The sequence below is a fragment of the Triturus cristatus genome, chromosome 1_2 (assembly GCF_964204655.1).
Source record: "Triturus cristatus chromosome 1_2, aTriCri1.1, whole genome shotgun sequence".
NCBI lineage: Eukaryota > Metazoa > Chordata > Amphibia > Caudata > Salamandridae > Triturus > Triturus cristatus.
In genome coordinates, this window is record NC_140580.1 from 1,073,562,096 (window position 1) to 1,073,574,758 (window position 12,663).

Genomic DNA, 12,663 nt, shown 5'->3' on the forward strand with positions numbered 1-12,663 from the left:
AAGTACAAGAAACCCTTTGTGGTTTCGGGGTTTCACCCCTCTTCAGCCAGGATAGCTTGATTCCAGTGGCATGGACAGCACGGAACTCACGTCTGAGCATACCTGTCCCACTCGGGGTGACAAATGCAAAAACAACAGTTGATAGACAGAATGCAGAACAATGTCATACATTCACCCCAGTACAGTGATCTGGGCCTAAATCCATCATTTTTTTTTTTGCTCACCATGCCATTCCAGTTTGAACCCAGCCATATGCAAATCAGTCTTGACCTTGTGCCTCATGGGAACAGTCCAGCACGAACTGCCAAGCCAGGTCCTCCCTGGACTGGAAACAAGCATCCTAGGACCGGTTTAGGGCTTTCACCCCTCCTTAGCCACGATAGCTTGATTCCAGTGGCATGGAGAGCACTGGACTCACGTCTGAGCATACCCGTCCCACTCGGGGTGACAAATGCAAAAACAACAGTTGATGGACAGAATGCAGAACAATGTCATACATTCACCCCAGTACAGTGAAACTAGTTTTATACAGTCTTGTATTGTATTGTAAAAGTTGTTTTTATGTGTTTTAAATCTACAGCCTTGAAGAAGTCCTGTTTTTCTAGGACCAAACGCGTTGGCTGTCTGTCTTTTACAAAGAACTAAATAAAGAAAAAGAAAATAACTTGACCAGTGTACAACGACAGTCGACAGTATGGATCCGTAGAGAATTATTATTCAAAGGACTTTATTGAATATTGCTGCTAAGTGGTGCATCTCCAAATTTCATTATCTAATCAGCCTCACGATCTCACTGCCCAGTCGAACAAGGTACCAACCCCCAGAGTAGCGGACGTTACAGAATTGGAATAAAATAGAGGAAACCAGGCTAGGGGAGGCACTAAAAGAGACTATGGATCCAGGGAGATATGCTGAGGATTTCAGATCAGGAGAGTGAGAGGTTCACAAGAAGGGTGACAGAAGCCATTGACAAGGTGGCCCCTGCGCGGAGAGAAAGAGTAACGAATAGAGGTAAGGGCGCCCCCTGGTATACGGAGGAACTAAGAGGAAAGAAACAAACACTATGCCAGTATGAAAGGAAATGGTGAAAGCTGTATGAACCAGAGGCCTTTGAGGTGGTAAACAACCTTTACAACGCAGTCATTAAATCGCACTACCTTTACATAGCAGTCATTACATCGCAACATCCTTTACATCGCATGTGATTACAACACAGCCATTACATTGCATGTCACTACAAGGCATGTCATTACAATGCATGTCACTACAACGCAAATGCAAAAACAACAGTTGTTGGACAGAATGCAGAACAATGTCATACATTCACCCCAGTACAGTGATCTGGGCCTAAATCCATCATTTATTTTTTTTGCTCACCATGCCATTCCAGTTTGAACCCAGCCATATGCAAATCAGTCTTGACCCTGTGCCTCATGGGAACAGTCCAGCCCGAACTGCCAAGTCAGGTCCTCCCTGGACTGGAAACAAGCATCCTAGGACTGGTTTCGGGGTTTCACCCCGCTTCAGCCAGGATAGCTTGATTCCAGTGGCATGGAGAGCACTGGACTCACGTCTGAACATACCCGTCCCACTCGGGGTGACAAATGCAAAAACAACAGTTGATGGAAAAAATGCAGAACAATGTCATACATTCACCCGAGTACAGTGATCTGGGCCTAAATCCATCATTTTTTTTCTCAACGCAGGCATTAGATCGCAAGTTATTACAATGCATACCATTACAGCGCATAGTACCTTACACTATCCATCACTTACCTACTTTTGCACTCACTGGAGTTAGAATAGTAATTTTTACCCCTACACTATCCAACATTTACCCTACTGTTGCACTCACTGGATCTAGAATAGTAATTATTACCCCTATACTATCCAACACTTACCTTAAATGCAATGTAATGGTACGCATTGTAATGGCATGCGTTGTGACGGTATAATGCGATGTAATGGAATGTGCTGTAAAGGTAGTTCCGGAAAATGCGATGTAATGGCATGCAATGTAAAAGAATGCATTGTAAAGGATGTTGCGATGTAAAAACTGCGTTGTAAAGGCATGCGTTGTAAATGTATGCGTTGTAACATCATACATTCCTTTGTGGTACATAAAGTAATGTTAGCCTTATATAAAAAAACTATTACTGCAAGGAAGTCGACATTCTAGGAGCTGAGGATTGGGGAGGCAAGTAACACACAAACGGAGACCTTTAAAGTGCTGAGGGATCTTAGCCAATGGCGGGAGCAGAAGTCTACCGCTAACTAGGAGGACTGTAATAAGATACAGAACTTCTTCTTAAAGAAAGTTAGAGATCTCTTAACGGAAGTAAGTAAAACCCATATCAGTCCATGCCCTCTGCTAGTGGAGGAGATACCTGATCGTCAGGGTGAGAAGTTCTCAGTATTCTTAACACTGGATCTAGACTACCTTTCATGCATTATGGCTAGAGTCAAATCAGGTTCACCAGAAGATCCTTGCCCACCCAAGGTGTTCAAAATGGCACTCCCTGTGGTGGGGGTGGGGGTGGAACTGCTTTCCTTTTTAAATCACTCCCTGGCAACCTGGAAGGCTCCGCTTAATTTTAAGGAAGCCATGGTAACTCCACAACTGAAGAAAGCAGGGGAAGATCCTAAAATCTGAAGAACTATCTGCCAATATCTAGGCTCCCATTTCTAGCAAAAGTAGTGGAACAATGTGCGCAGAACCCTCTTTCTATTTAGAGAGGAACATCAGCAGCTTCATGCATAGCAGGCGTGTTTCAGGGCGCACCATAGTACAGAACTGGTAATGCTTTCGGTACTGGATGAGCTTAGGTTAGCAACTGATAAGAAGAAGCCTTCAGCGCTGATCTTACTGGATCTTACAGCTGCGTTTGAGACGGTAGATCATGCTTAGTTGCTGAACCATATTCAGAAGCAGGGAATCACAGGCGTGGCATTTCAGTGGATCTCCTCCTTCCTGACGGTTCGGACACAAAAGGTCCAGCTAGGTGGCTGTGTGTCTAGTAAAGGAGCACTGTCATGTGGAGTCCCACAGGGTTCCGCTTTGTCCACACGGTTTTTTAGGTCTCGCCTAGTGACGCAGCGCATGCGCTGCTTGCCTTGGCGAGATCTATTGTCTTCGGTTTCTTTGCCGAAAGGGGACAGGAGATGTGCACGCGTATGGGTCATGTGTACGCATGCACATCTCCTGTCCCGCCGTTTGAGGACAAGAGATGTGCACGTGTACGGTGTGTCTTTTGCTGCTCAGACGGAGGGCCTCCACCCAACTCCAACTGCAAGCCGCACCAGAGTGTAATCCAGCCGCCTCCACGGCTGAGAGCACGACCCATCTCCCCTAAAGTGCGCCTCACCTCTTTGCTGCTGTAGTCGCCTGTACCGTGTCCCCGGGTGCTGCCGGCCGGGCCACTCCGTGTCTTCCTCGATGTGTAAGGTACACACTCTAGGCCCTGGCCTCTCACCGCATACAGGCCTCGGATCCTGCCTGGACACAGAGGCGCTTGTAGGGCTGTAGGAATGTAAACGCCATCAGAAGTGCTTCGCACCTCCACGGGGGCATCCCCAGTGCCGCCGAGGCCGCGATCTGCAAGCACGGCAGCTACTCCAAAGGGGGCCAAAGACAGCCCCATGGCTACCGCCAAGCCCAGCAGACGGCCCCAAAGTCACTCCAGGGTTCGGCGAGCCCAGGGGGATCGGCGAGGTGACCAACAAGTAAGTGTGCAGGCAGTATTTATGGAGGATCGATTGCGGGCCTGCGGAGCTCACATAGAGCACGTCCGCCATGATGGGCTACTTGGCTCCGATCCCTTAAAACAATATGTTTAAGAAGTATTAAAGGTAATCAGAGCAAGACTAAGGAGACCTTCCCCATTTCCTCGTCCACCCTGCGCCTACAGAAGGAGAGGCTGGACTTGGAGGACCGCCAGCGGGCCGTCGCGTGGCACTGCTTGACCAGGAGGCCACTGCAAGCACCGCAAACCCCCCCAGCCTGTGCGAGGCAGGCCCGGAGGCCCCTGTACTGCCGGGACCCCACTGTACACAATGCCTTCTACACAGGGAACATCCAGAGGGTCCGGGGCATGTTCTAAGACGAGGAGGCGGCCAACATGGTGGTGGAGCTGAGCAGCGAAGAGCTGCTGTGGTCGGCAGAGTTAGGTAGGCCTCAATTTATCACAGGCCCATTGATGGGGAGTGAGGGGGTGGGGAGAGGTTGCTGGTGTAATGGCGCAGTTCTGGCTTGCTGATAAACAGAGATGTTTTAAGGAATGGGCAAAGTGGGAAATTCTCCAGGGCCACCCCGGGGCAGTGAACTTTACATTTGTGTTCGATCTAGTCTGTTTCTCTATCTAAACTTCTCTACCTTACCTCTACTTCGATAGATCTATCCAGTGTCATTTTAAGAATGTTTAAGGTCCCAGGCAAGACGTATTTCAGCTCTTTTTGTGTGACCCTGTTAAAGTTTAATTTATAATTCAGTATTGCTTGTCATCGCAAGTTCTTGAATTATCGGGAAATGGGTAATACAACTCTAATTTGTTTCGTTAACTGGCCCTTAAAATATCTTTTGCTTGGTGTCCCAAAACTCTTAAGATGATACTGCTGATAGGCCAGCGGCTTTCTATTTTTTTTATTTTAATAACTGCGGTTTAATTTTTGTTTCCCCCCCCAACCCACTCCTCGGGGATGCAGAGGTTAGTTGCTAACTGTGGCTGGGGGGTATTGGGACCCCAACCTTTAGAACCAGGACCCAATCTTTAAAGCAACAAACTTTCAAAACCCACCTACCATTAATGGACATGAGCCAGGCGATTTTTAAAGTCTCACCTAGGCAGCACTTGCGCTATCTCTGCGATACATGCTGTATTCAGGATATGGGCATTACAATCTCAGACCATTTTCAAGGACTGCCCCTGTTACATGTGTTGAATTGCAGAGCCTGGCATCACGGTCCCTGCCTTCCTATGGCTGCTGCCACCTTCGTCTCAGAGCTCAACAAGCATTTGCAATGCAATATATCTTGCATTTTCTAGCGTTTGAGCTATTGGCATTGTAAATTACAATGCCTCTTGTTTATGTGTTTTGAAAATCTTCAAGTGGTGCATAAAGATGCACTTTGTACTTATAGTTGTTGCTTACAGGAAGCAAGGCTGACAGTAAAAGAAGCGCAATTACTGCCAGCCTTGCTTCTCGTAAGCAAGGACTATAAGTACAAAGTGCGTGTTTACGTGCACCGCTTGCAGGTTTTCAAAACACATAAATAAAAGGCATTATCATTTACAATGCCAATAGCTCAAACTCTCGCAAATGCGAGATCTATTGCATTGCAAATACTTGTTAATATCTACCTCCAGCCACTGGTTGTGGCACTAGCACAAATGGGCTGTCAAGTGCTTAATTATGCGGACGACACTCAACTGATCATTCGGATCGATAACTCTATGCAAGCACAGTCTAGCGCACAGAACATCCCTAGGTTTACAATGAATTGGATGGCTTCTAACTCGCTTAAAGCAAACTCAGATAAGATGTTGGTCTAGCAATCACCAGGGGTGGCAACCACGGGTCAAACCTTCTTTGGCCACAAAAGTTAGGCGCTACACCAACACCGGTGCCTGTTGTGAAGAGTCTAGGTGTTAAGTTGGACAGTAAGCTGTCTTTGAACGGCAGTTGACGACAGTGGTAGGAAATTGTGTGGGCCTTCTGAGGCAACTTCGAACAATTGGCACCCCTCCTATCCTTTTCAGCTATGCGGACCGTGGTAAAGGCACTGATTGTGTTGCAACTAGACTACGGACATGCGCTATATATTAGGCTCCCGGACAAGCTGTTAGGGAAGCTTCAAGTAGTAATGAACAACGCAGCAAGATACATTTTTAAGCTTCCAATGCTACACCATTGCTGCAACAACTGCATTGGCCTCCAATTAAGAAGAGGACTAGGTTGAAGGGCGTATGTTTTGCACATAAGGCCCTGTATGGGAAGGTTTCAGGATACATCAAACACCGCCTAAGAAGATAATGTTCCGGAACTATGCCTCCGGTCGTCCGACGCAAGCCTGTAGTCTTATCCATGGTTTGACAAAGTCACCATGGGTGGACGAGCCTTTTCAGTATTGACTCCCCAGTTTTGGAATAAGGTGCCGGAGAATGTGCGTGGGGAAGCCAGTCTCTTTCAGTTCATGAAAAAACTAAAAACTCTTCTGTGTATGCAGGCTTTTGGGCAAGAGAAGTTCTGACCAAGAAGGTATTATGGCAGGTAACAGTTGGTGTTGTTTGCAATTGTCTCACAAGTGCTAAGAGACCGTTGGTGATTATGCGCTATACAAATGACACTTAATATAACATAACTAGTAGACAAGGCCTTGCTAAGCAATCCCAAAGTGCTCTACTAGGGGGTAGTGTTGTTGAGCAGCCTTAGGCTTAACACAGAGGAGTGCAAGGCATTTGTAAATACGCACTATGATTAATAAATGACCGACACTACTCAAGAAGGAGATCCACACCAATTTATAAAAAATACCAAGTGCCTTTATATATGTTTAGGCATCAGAGAAAAATTGTTCCGGTAAGTACGTTTTTAAATGTGAATTTGTTTCACTCCAATTTCTGAGTTCTGCAATGTTATCCTATGGAAGGAAGAGCACGTTCCAGAAACAGGTACAGTACATTGACCTACAAAACCAATCTCCAGGAGTTAAGGTGAGTGGAGAGTAAGGTCCAAGACAGCACCATTAGTACACCACCAGCGGCACAAGGGAGGTCGGGTGCAAATCAGTGTCGGGAGCCCAATGCGTTTCAATGGGGATTGGTCTCTGTAAAAAGAGGCTGCAGGCTCTGGCTAGGAAGCCAGTCGGGTTGAACCAGCAAGTGGGCTCAGTCCTTTCAATGCTCGGACCTGGGGGGTGGTCACCTTTGGTCCTCTGCTTCAAGGCCCAGGGGTGATGGGTGCAGAGGTGTCTTTAGGCATTGTTTTTTTCCTTACTGGAGCAGTCGCGGTAAAGGGGCTGCTCCTGGACTCCCCAATGTCGCCTGCAGAGGCTGCAGGCGACATTGGGGAGTCCAGGAGGGTTGAAACCATGATGGGCTAGAGCTCTGGAGGGCTGGTAGGCCTTTAACGTGGGCCAGAGGTGACGGGTGCAGTGGTGACTTTGTGTGTTGTGTTTTGGCGGTTCCAGAGGCCTCAGAGTCTTTTCTTTTGGAGTTTCTTCAGAACAGGTCTGCTGTTCATCGGAGGTATTGAGTATTGTTCAAAGGCTGACAGTCCTCCTAGGTTTCTGGAGTCAGATGCTGCAGAGAGAGTCGACTTTGGCACAGTTTTCGATGAGGGGTGCAGCAGGCCGGTGGGGCTGGTATCAGGACAGCCGATTCTTTTCTCCTCTTCTGCTTTTGTGGCTTTCGGTGTCCTCTTTCTTCTTAGGTCATCCGGGTCTGCTTCTTTGGTGCCAGGGGCTCCTCTAAATACTGAACTTAGGGGCATTAGCGGAGTGTAGGGTTGTAGCCAATGGGCCACTGAGCCTTGGGGTCACTAGGTTCCCTATATAACAACTTCCTGTGGGAAGTGGTAATAACCCTGTCCCAGGATGCCTATGTATGCCATCACAAAGATAGCTACTTCTGAAAAATCGTGTCTAACTCACAGTATTTATTTATTTATTTTAAAGGTTTTATATAGCGCTGGATAGACCCGAGGGTATCTGAGCGCTTTACATGTGAGACAACAAAATTACAGGAGCTTGTTCAAAAGCAAAGTATAAACATTAAATAAAATCAAGCATTTCAGTGACGTCTATTAAACAGAGATAGAGCAAAGCAGATCTATTTACATATATAGTGGAAAAGGGGGGGGGGGAAGATTCAGGGCTGAGCTGCGGGTTAGGTAGAAATTAGAAGAAGGATAAGCGGAGGGAAGCCGGGTTGGGGGGTAGGAGGGATGGTCAGCCGAGAGGGGTTTCAGGAGGAAGGAGGAAAAGGGAGGTGGGCGTAGGAGTAGGGGGGTGGAGAATGGGGGAGAGTATGAGGTGAGGGAGAGAAGAGGGGAGGCGAGCGGTGAGTGGAGGGAGCAGGCCCGGACTGGCAATGTCAGGCACCGGGCAATCCCCCGGTAGGCTGCCAGGGGTGGGGGCCGGTTTTTTGGTAGGGGGCCGGTTTCATTCCTGGGGCCGATTTTTTGGTCCGACGCGCGGACGCGACGACAGCGTTTGTAAGAAAATTATTTGGATAACATAAGACACTCACTGACACTACTCTCTCCGTGCGGGACAGAAAGAGTACAATCATATCGCACTGTTCGCACACATCACTGTTCACACTTAGTCTCAGGCTCTCTACACTGCCTGGGCAGCGCCGCCGCATTCGCCTGCAAATTCATTTATTATTATAATCACCTGCATTGGGGGGTGGGTCGTCGGGTCGCGCTCGCGCGCTTTGCGCAGTCGCAGAAATCTCCGCCGGCGCCAGCCCCCGCGTGTGCGCGGTCTCAGTTCACCCACCTTGTGGTGACATGCGCATTGGGGTTTGGGTGCGCGTGACTCGTGACCCCGACCGAGGAGACGGAGCATTCCAAAACAGCCAGAAGACAGGGAACGCACGGGCGCCGCACCCCATAATTTATTTCTAGTACAGAGCGAGGCTGTCCATCCGTCGTCGAATCGTCGCCCGCCGCACGCAGAGGTGAGTCAGTGTGTCACTCTTTACTATTAGGCAATTGAATTATTTATTATCAGACAGCAAACGTGCAAAATTGGCACTTCTGTGGGCCGGGCCGAGGGGCTGGGCCGAGGGGCCGGGAATCGCTGCGCAGAACCGGCCGGGCCGGGGGAAAGGCCTATACCCTTTGTTAATCCCACCGGGATTAACAAAGGGTATAGGCCTTTCCCCCGGCCCGGCCGGTTCTGCGCAGCGGCAGCGCACTAGCGCCCTGGGCCGGCCCCTGACTACCTACCAGGACGGTTCTTGTCTTGACGATCCGGCTGGCTGCTGCAGAGCAACCATTTGTCTGTTGTTGGTAGTTTTTAAATGCAGATAAACTGAATTGTATGGGAATAGCTCAGTAGGTTACGCCTTTGTCACAGCGATCCTTGTGTTACTTGCAGTTCAGAAGTTGCTATCTTAACATAAGACAGTGACCTATGAACGGTCATCAAAGAACTGCATGCAAATTTCGCTTTTTTGTGTTGTGATGTAGTTAGAACTTCTCCATTCTTTCATTATTCTAATGTTACTAAAAAGAGTTTGGGCAGTTATACATTTTTATTAGTAAAGCCGACCCTGACCACTGGAGTACTCTTTAAATCCTGATTTTGTGCTTCTCCCGACCAAACCCCCATAAAATATATTACCCACCAGAATGGATGAATTGATTTCTACACCTTGTAATCCTCATTAGTTTATGTGACATTTCGTGTAAACCGATTTATTGTCTCTGTATAATGTGTGCTATGTAAAGTACTGTGACACCCTACCCTACACTCATATGAGTAGTGCAATACAACGAATGGAATGGATATGAGAGAGGGGCAACAGAGACATGAGGGGCACTAGTGGAGGGTGGCAGTGAGGGAATACCAGGAAGAGGTCATGGGGTGGGGAGGAGCTACGGGGAGATGAAGGGTGCGGTGGCAGTGAGGGAGTCAGAGGAGGAGGTCACGGGGTGGGGGGAACTACAGACAGCTGAGGGGCACTAGTGGAGAGTGGCAGCGAGGGAAGCCGAGGAGGAGGTCATGAGGTGGGGGAACTACAGAGAGATGAGGGGCACTAATGGAGGGTGGCAGTGAGGGAAGCCGAGGAGGATGTCATGGGGCAGGGGGAACTACAGAGAGATGAGGGGCACTAGTGGAGGGTGCCAGTGAGGGAATCTGAGGAGGAGGTGGGTCACAGGCTGGAGGGGAACTACAGAGAGATGAGGGGCACTGGTGGAGGGTGGCAGTGAGGGAATCCGAGGAGGAGGTCACGGGGTGAAGGGGAAACTACAGAGAGATGAGGGGCACTGGTGGAGGGTGTCAGTGAGGTAATCCGAGGAGGAGGTCATCTGGTCATGGGGTGGGGCGTGGGGAAAACTACAGACAGATGAGGGGCGCTGGTGGAGGGAGCAGTGAGGGAATCTGAGGAGGAGGTCATGGGGTGTGGGAGCTACAGAGAGATGAGAGGTACTGGTGGAGGGTGGTAGTTAGGGTGTGAGGAAGAGGCCATAAGGGGGAGTGGCTACGGAGAGATGAAGAGCACTGTTGGAGGGTGGTTGGTAAGTTATCTACAGAGAAAGAGGTCAAAAAAGAGGTTAAAAAGACTTTTGTACCAGCACTAAAGCCGGCCCTGTCATGGCCTTTCTGTTTGTGTTCATTTAATTAAGTCAGGTGATTAGTACAACTGTTGAGCATACTTTAACATGCATGCTGATTACATTTACTGCTATATTCAATGTTTCAAGTTTGAAGGTGATTTTACTTTTGTTTTTTACTGGGAATAATGAAAGTGCAGCCCGATGGTGCCTGATATGGGGCTGGGTCCCAAGGTCAGCTGTGAGATAAGGTGCAATGGAGAGGGGTGGTAGAAAAGTCGATAATCAAGTCTGTAAGGGAGTGCGCTGCACAGTCATGGGTCAGGTGGAGGTAGTAATGAAGAGGGTTTCTCCCTGAAGGCTCGCACAGAGGGAGCCCGAGTAGAGTCACTTGCTAGATACTTCCACTTTAGAAACCTCCTCTTCCCATCAAAGGGACATTACATGGAAGAAAAGCACTTTTTTAGAGTGATAACATTTAGAAAGAGTGTATTTTACTGTACCTTGTAAGACTAAGGAGAGATAAAAGTAGGGCCCAGAAGCAGGCCTGGCTAGATATATAAGCGATAAATCGGGCCAGCAGTGGCCCACCTGAATGTACGTTTGGCCCACCCAAGCAAAAATTCCTGGAGCCGGGCCTGCTACCTACACCCCCCTTTAAATTGCAGACAACCCTTTGGTTCCTCCTTCCACCGGCGGAGTCCACTGCTGCCGGAGCGAGGTGGTGGTGGTGGGTGAGTGGCTGCCTGCCTGTGCCTGCGAGAGTCTGGCTATGCTAGTGCAGCACTGTGGATATGTGTGACTGTGCTCCCATTGGTGGCGCTGTTGTGCTGCTTGACTCTTGGGGGGCTGTAACTGGGGCGAAGGTTGGGGTCCGCAAGTCTGCTTAAAATATATGTTTCAGCACAAGCCCCAACTTGGGGCTTGTGCTGAAAAATATATTTGAAGCAGACAACAGGGCTTTCTAGAGTTTATTTATGTAAAAAAAAATTTTAACACGACTGAGTCCTTTTGTTTTGTTTTCCACTGGCCACTGCCTGGTGTTGCCACTGGGCTCTGGCACTTGCGCCGCTTAGGCTAACGTGGGGGGCCTTTTTTAGCGCATGTTCAGGACAAAGGCTTTGTCCTGAACATGAAAGATAAGTCTGTTTTTTGGGAAGGAGTCCGAGCCATGTGGATTACCGAGTTTAACAGAACATACTGCCAACACGTGGCAGTCAGCCTGGTCGGCGCCGCGTTCAATCCTTACATCAGGGTGGTTGTTGTAGTGTAGTCCGCATTGTTTCCTGAATTAGATTAGATGTTTCAATTCGGTGTCAAATTATTGTGTGGTGCACATGGATTTTTCTTGTATCTAGATGTCATTGTGACTGTGCAGTCAGTATTCACGCTAAATAACCGATGTAGTGTGCTGAGAGACAGCGCATCTTAACCAGCTGCTAACACGGTGCCTGATTTTATATTCGCTGTAGGAAGTGTGCTTCGTATTCAAGGCACACAGCGACAAGATGATGAGCTGTGCACAATATTTACATGCCTTTACTTATCTCAGTAATTTCAGCATCGCATCGATAATATCGGCGAGTGACCTCAACATAGAAGAGGGCATTGCATTGAAACACAGACATAGGCAAGTCAAAGGTGGCAGCTGCTTTTCTTTAAAGATGGTGTTTATTTTAGGGCCACACCCTTGCATTCTCCTCTCGCTACCATTATGGGGATACATTAAATAAAAACAGTACTAGACAAATCACATCTCTCGGGAGAGCAGCATTTTATTAAAGCACTCCAAAGTGTGCCCCTCGTGCACGTTCTTATTAATAAAGTTTTCACCAACTAATGCGAACAGAATTTGAAGCTAGCCTACAAGAAGTGTCTTATGGGCTCCAGGATCATTCCAGGAAAGGTATTACTTCTTTGTCAAGATGAAACCAATTGCTATTGGATACTTCTCCAAGTAACCGGGATCGCGCACTTCTATACGGTGCAGCTTTTTATGCGGCTGTACATTCTGAAGCAGCGCATTGATTCAACAAGATAATCTGCGACCTCCCCCAAAACAGTGGCTTCTATTTCCGCGCTGTGTTCTTTATCTCGCAAGTACTGCTACCTCGCTGAGGCCGGCAATCAAATATGTAATCACACAAATATGCGAAATCTATAGCAATTTTACACTGATTCACTTCCTGTGGCCTGCCACTACAAAATGATATAAATAGAACATCATGCTGCAGTAAGGAGAAGAGCCTGAGGCCAGATCACATTCATCACTTAAGAGGCATTGATTGGCACAGGTACCGTACAGTAGCAGAAATCACGCAGTCTCGTAGAAATAACACCGGCCTTCCGCATTGAAGTTTCTACCTAACTTTTCAAAAC